The sequence below is a fragment of the Haliotis asinina genome, chromosome 10 (genome assembly GCF_037392515.1).
Source record: "Haliotis asinina isolate JCU_RB_2024 chromosome 10, JCU_Hal_asi_v2, whole genome shotgun sequence".
Classification (NCBI taxonomy): Eukaryota; Metazoa; Mollusca; class Gastropoda; order Lepetellida; family Haliotidae; genus Haliotis; species Haliotis asinina.
Window position 1 is genome coordinate 47,066,387 of NC_090289.1, and position 6,548 is coordinate 47,072,934.

General features: G+C 40.5%; 1 protein-coding gene across 1 annotated transcript in view; it reads right to left on the reverse strand.

Moving 5' to 3' along the window:
• The window catches only part of LOC137297897 (tetratricopeptide repeat protein 21B-like), a 308,763-nt gene that overhangs the window by 135,216 nt on the left and 166,999 nt on the right, over window positions 1-6,548 (reverse strand). The window lies entirely within an intron of this gene.

A 6,548-nucleotide genomic window follows, 5' to 3' on the forward strand; every position in this document is an offset into this window, starting at 1 on the left:
CATAAAGCCTTCACAACAGGACAAACTGAAAAGGCAGCATTGAGAGAGAGAGAGAGAGAGAGAGAGAGAGAGAGAGATAACTCTAGAAGACCTGGAATGGCTTAGGCCGAGCTTAAATTAAGACAAAGTGCATAGTCCGATTTTTCAAGATATCCCTCTTGCGCCCATTTCAAGCAGAGACAAGCTTTGTTCCACAAAGCAGCGGGCAACCTTTGACTTATGAAACCGGCGTTCCTGGTCGCTTAATGAGTGAGTGAGTTAAAGTTTTACGTCTCCTTTATTTTAGCAATATTCCAGCAATATTTTGGGGGGACAGCGGATATGGGCTTCAAACACTGTACCCATGTATTGAATCGAACCCAGGTCTTCGGTGTGAGGAGCGAATGCTTTAACCACTAGGCTATCTCACCACTCCTGACTGCCGTATGAAAATTGAACCACCTCATCTTTACATGTATGTATCAGTCTGTATATATATAGCTTACTCACTCGCATCGCCGCTCGGGGAATTTTTTATCGATTGTCTTTCGGTGCACGATCAATCATAAGCTAAATGTGTCATTGCTGTGATCAGAACCATCGCCGCTGCATGTCTTGCCAGTTACAGTCTGCTCTTTTTGAAAAGGTGTGTGTAGAATCTTCAGTCGTCCCCAAGGCGTATTGGGGTAGGGGCAGGAACCATTTTTAAGTTTAGGTTGATGTTCATGACATCGTCAGCGACTACAGAGCCACAGCTGACACTGACACGGTAATATTACAGAATGATCAGTCTGGAGGAAAGGTGAAGGTCATGGATGGATGCTGTCATGAGGCACAGACACGTGCCAGGTATATTTGGACACTCGAGATAATTTCCACAGACGCACGTTCTTTCAGCGTGGCTTAAATAATTTTCATGAAGTGAGTTCGGAGTGGATCTTTGTGAAACTGAAATGTGAAATCGTCTCTGCTCTGTGCACACAATTTCAGTTAAATTTTCCGACCACAATCTCTCTAATGACGTCACACATTTATGTGACATTCATCAACTTACGTATGGTTCCACAATGCACAATCCCATGGGCCATGTTGAATGAGTTCTCTAGGTATGTTAATTAATTAAACTGTTGCAATTAGACTAGTTCTTGTGCTTGTTTTTTTTGGTGTTTTTTTGTGTTTGTTTGTTTGTTTTTGTTTGTTTGTAATCCCGTGTTAGAATTGGTTTTCGTTAACCCATGCTGGGCGTAGGAGACGACTAACGGGATCGGGTGGTCCAGCTCGCTGACACGTAACATTGCATGTCAATTACATAGTCAGATGCTCATGTTGTTCATCGCTAGATTGTCTGGTCCTCGATTACTTACGCCGCCATATAGCTGGAATATTGCTGAGTGCGGCCTTAAACAAACACACAAAACAATCCCAAGCAAACAATTCGAGATTGGAACACTGTCACCCAGTGTGATGTTAAGTTACCAGCTGTCACATCCTGGCAGTATTGTAGTCTAATTAAAGGTAGATGGTGATCCTGTTCAAATGAAATAGTAAATAGTCTTAGGTGAGCAAATGGATTGTAGGAGCATTGTGACCTATTACATATTGCAAAGATGCATAGGGAAACCGCTACTTGGACACTTCCAAGTAGGTTACGATGGAACTGCGTAGCTAATAGATGAGATCATTAAGTGTGTGTCACATACTGGACATTTCGAGGCTTCTGCTGATGACAGATGGAGATAGATAAATCATAATGCGCTGATGACTGCATATTTAGCTGAAAAACATTTACAGAAAGAAACTTATGGTAAAAAAAATAGATACTATGTACAGGAGCTCCAATACTTTCTTCATTTCAGACCCGAAGCTGTGGAAATCTAGACTTGCCACGTTTTCTAGACTTGCGTGAGCTTTCTTGAATATACCCAGTATTTGCTCCAGGGTCTGTAGAGTAGACTATGCGGGCGGAGAAATAACGTGGTGAGACAGACTACTTGACGAGTGACATGCCCATTTGTCCCCTTGTCTTACACCCTTTTCTTCACATATCTGCCAACACATGATTTCGTTTGACTACCATTGCACGACCTGGGTCTTCTGGTTGACAGAACTGTTAAAATCACACATATGAGTAAGCCTTTTTATCACACAATTACGCCTAACATTTTAACATTGATGAAATATATCACATTGCATATTTCTCGCTCAAGAGTGAGTGAGTTTGGTTTTACGCTTTGAGCAAAATTCCAGCAATGGGCCAAGTAAGACAGAAGTAACCTGAGTTGAACAAACTAAAATGGCACAAAAATGTATTTGTGGGATACAATTTGAAAAATACACAGTTTGGCATAATTAATTATTTTTCTATTATCTTTGGTGATCTGGGTCCATCAATTAGAAAGCTTAATTAGGCCCGAATGAAATTTGGTTCTATGTAAAGTCTCTTTGGTGGATCATGTCAACAGAGTTAGAACAGAATCATTTTTCACTATGGTCATTGATGAATCTTTGAAAGCCTCCAGTTGCAGTAGAGCCTGGGGTGACAAATGAATGACAGTCCAAGTAGCTTAGTCTCGGTACTTTTCGTTACACTCTACTATTGAAACTCAGTAGTGGAGTGTAACGAAAAGTACTGAGACTTGTAGTTTACTTAGACCGAATGAATGGATACTCGATTATTTACAGACCGCCTCCATCTAGTTATAACAGTGCGGCGTTGAACAACAGCTCTACACACAACCACCAGGGGTGTGATAAAGCTGTTTATTAGCATGATTTATCTGAAGGGTATCTTTTGTCTGGTGTGTTTTATCTACATAGCCTGGACCCAATGGACCATTATTTCTTCTTTTCGGAAGTGACGTTACTGCCACCACGATTCTTACCTTCAGCACAATGTCTCTCGCTCGTGAGGGTGTGTTATTTGAAGCGCATTCAGCCATGTTAGAGCAATATGACGTTCTGACAGTCAAAGACTGAGTCTGGACTATACCATCCATTGATCAACATCATGAGCACATATATATGCAACTGGGATATGATGACATATGAACAAACCTGAACCCCCGATCCCGTTACTCGCCTCTTCTGACAAGAGTGTGAGTTGTCAAAAACCAACTAACCTACTGCTTGATTAGTATTAGATGAGCTAGCGCAGTGAACGCGTTTGTGACAAGCAGGCGGGGCAACTAATCTAGACGACTACACTTGGTTGCTATAGGTAGATTGATTGATTAAGCACGTGCTGACCGTGGCGTGGAATCAATACCGCAACTGTTCAAAACGTGTCTCCTAGAGTGATCTAGTTCAGCAAGACACCATCAAGACACGAGTCAATTTTTAAATGTTTGCAGATGTAAGTTAGATTAACATGTCCAAGTTAGGGAAGCATGGGCAAATTGCTCATTCTCAAGCAAGGGAGTTAGCCTTCAATGTTATCATTTATATGAAAAAGACATGTGCAACCGAAGCAGACGCTATTTCAAAACGTAACCTTGCTACTGGCCTTTCCTATGGCAACGTAAAACGCGTTAAAGGCGAAGGTGATAGGGGTGCTTGTAGGCCTACTTTCATTAGTCCCACCAAGTTGCGCAAAACCAAAACTTTCAAGCACAAACTTGCTGATTTTGACCGGTGTGCAGTCCGTCAATTTGTACAACGCTTATATGGAGTACAAAAGCAACTGTCCACGTATATATATGATATATGACAAGAAGCCAATTGCACTACTAAGGTTCAAAGGAACGTTTTCGAAAATTCTTAACGACATGGGGTTTAGGTGGCGAAAAACGCAGTCAAATCGTAAGGTTTTAATGGAACGAAAAGACATCGTTGCAAAGCGTTTGTAATACTTGCGTACAATAAAAAAATACCGAGATGAAAATCGTACAATCATCCTTGGCGATCAAACATGGTTGCACGTACACCACATTGTTCTACAATGTTTTCAACTTGATGGTGAGGTTGTAATAAATGGGGTTCCACCTTCTTCCGTCACCAGACCGCGGCTTATTGTGGTTCGTGCAGGGTCTGAAAGTGGCTTTGTGCCAAATGCTTTACTTGTATTTGATTCAAAGCTCAAATCAGCAGATTATCATGACGAGATGACTTTTGATAATTTTTCCGAATAGCTGCAGTAAAAACTGATCCGAAAATTCCACCCCACACCGCTGTTATGGATAATGCGCCATACTACAACCAACAAGCAAGCGGACACGTGTCCAACACCGGCTAACAGAACAGATGATATTAAACTTTGGTTTCAAAGGCACAATATTACATTTGATGATAAAATCCTCAGAGCCGAACTGTTGGCAAAATACAACAATTCGGGCCCTGTCTGTAGAGTAGAAACTATGTTGAAGCAACATGGCCATGACGTACCGCGTCCTCCTCCTTACCACGCAGAATTGAACCCGAATGAGATGATTTGGGCCAATGTTAACACTTATGTGGCTACATAAAACTCGCAGTTCTTAAAAGACTTCGCTAAGAGTTGAGAAAAAAAAGAGAGAATGTCTGCAATCTGTGCTAAGGATTGGTCCGAATGTTGTAAACATGTCGAAACCGTTAAAGATGACTAGTGACAGCGGGAAATTGCAGTAGAAAAAGAAATTGACAGAATCGAGATCGATTTAGAACTGACAAGTAATTCAGACAGTGATTCAGATAGTGACTACTAAGGTCCGAACTCACTCTATAATGGATCTGATCAGTATTTGACCCCTGTGTGGAGAGGATGCACCAGACTACATGTCGATTACTAATATTAGGGCTGTGCAATATTATCGGTAAACCGGTATATGCAGGTAGAGTATCTCGCGATACGATTATCGCGATATGGCAATATCGCAATATATTGGGTCATCCAGATTTAGCTCTGCGTTTCATTTCCGGAGTATAAAATGTTTCATGTAACATTTTACAGGTGGAAATGTCTTTATCCAACACTGCCAAAATGCACACCCTACGAAATGCTTTGTTTTGTGCGTTTTAGTGGTTTTATATGTGACGTTTTCGAGAAATAAGGGGCCTCAAATGTACCAATCTTTTAAGAAAAGCAAGATTTATGGGTGTCAACTTCTTGTTGTGAATAACGCGACGTTGCGGAGTGTAAGCTTGCTCCTTTCATCAACGTCAAGTAGGAGCAAGGGTACTCTCCGAAATATCATGTTATTCACAATAAAGAAATTGTCATCCATAAATCTTGCTTTTCCTGCATTCCACCTCAGAGACTTGACCAATGATTATTTGGACTTATTAGTGAAGCCTCTGGTACCGAGTGACCATTGTTTGTTTTATAATGGGACAAATGGTATCATAAAAGCCAAAGTTTTATACATTTTATGGACAGTGGTGACATTGTAGTTAAGGATCTTAGTTATTGGAGGTCACGTGAGATTTTCAGCTCAATTACAAGCATTTCACCTAAATCATGTTTTTGTTTGTTTGTTTTTTTTGCAGTTGTTCTTGTTAACACATGTGTATATTGGAGTTGAATGTGCATGACTCTCTGAAAAACAGTGACAAAAGTTACACCCGTATAGTCTTGCACTGAACAAAAAAACGCTGATCATGAACTTCATGTTATACTATTACCTTTATTAATATGTTTGCAAATCTCTGTTTGCATTACAGTACTTTAATTAATCATTGTACATTAAGGCTACATATCATTATATTTGTCTGTAAGCCATTAGCGCTACGATGATCGTAACTCCGATGCTTTAACATAGACTTACGACAGTCGTAAAACTACGATCGCTTTGCGGAACGGGTCCAGTTTACTTGCCTGGCCTGCTTGTTACAAACGCGTTCACTGCGCTGGCTCATCTAATACTTGTCAAGCAGTAGTATGATATAGCAATCAAAACACGAATCGCACGAGGAAATTGAACTTTTCAATATTTAGACGACAACCTGATTCCCTCTTGTTTCAAATGGAATGCTCTGGAGGGCGTTCCCATATATGCACAATGGTGTCATTTGTCAGGTCGTGGCTCATTTCACTGTCGGTCATGGCAGTCATGGGATGGCAAACATGTCGGATTCAACGTGTATGAAAAATATAGATATTATATGAATGTAGATAATATGAAATATAGATCTCCGTGTTCAACACAGACGGACACCCGTGAAGATCGGATTACACTTAGTGTTGAGAAGTGACAGGATCGGGTAGTCAGACTTGATGACTTAGTTGATGCATGTCATCGCATCCAATATGCGTAGATCGGTAAACTATCGTGTCATTTACTGGATTGTCTGATCCAAACATACAGACAAATACCCCAATAACCCAGTTCAGTTGTTTGTCAAAGCCCAACTCAGCAATTTTGAGTAGCTTTCGTTATGATATTGTACGAGTATGAAAAACCTCTGAAAAGGAGAGTTTGTTTTTAGTCATTATCATATATCATCGTAAGATAATATGTGTTTTCTTTGAATTAATCATCACGACATCCACATGCGATTAATTTATTTCAAGCGATACCTGCTTTAAACTCTCTTTCAAAGGCAATTTTATACAGGACTCCACTTACACAGCGACACCGTGTCAAACAAACAATCAA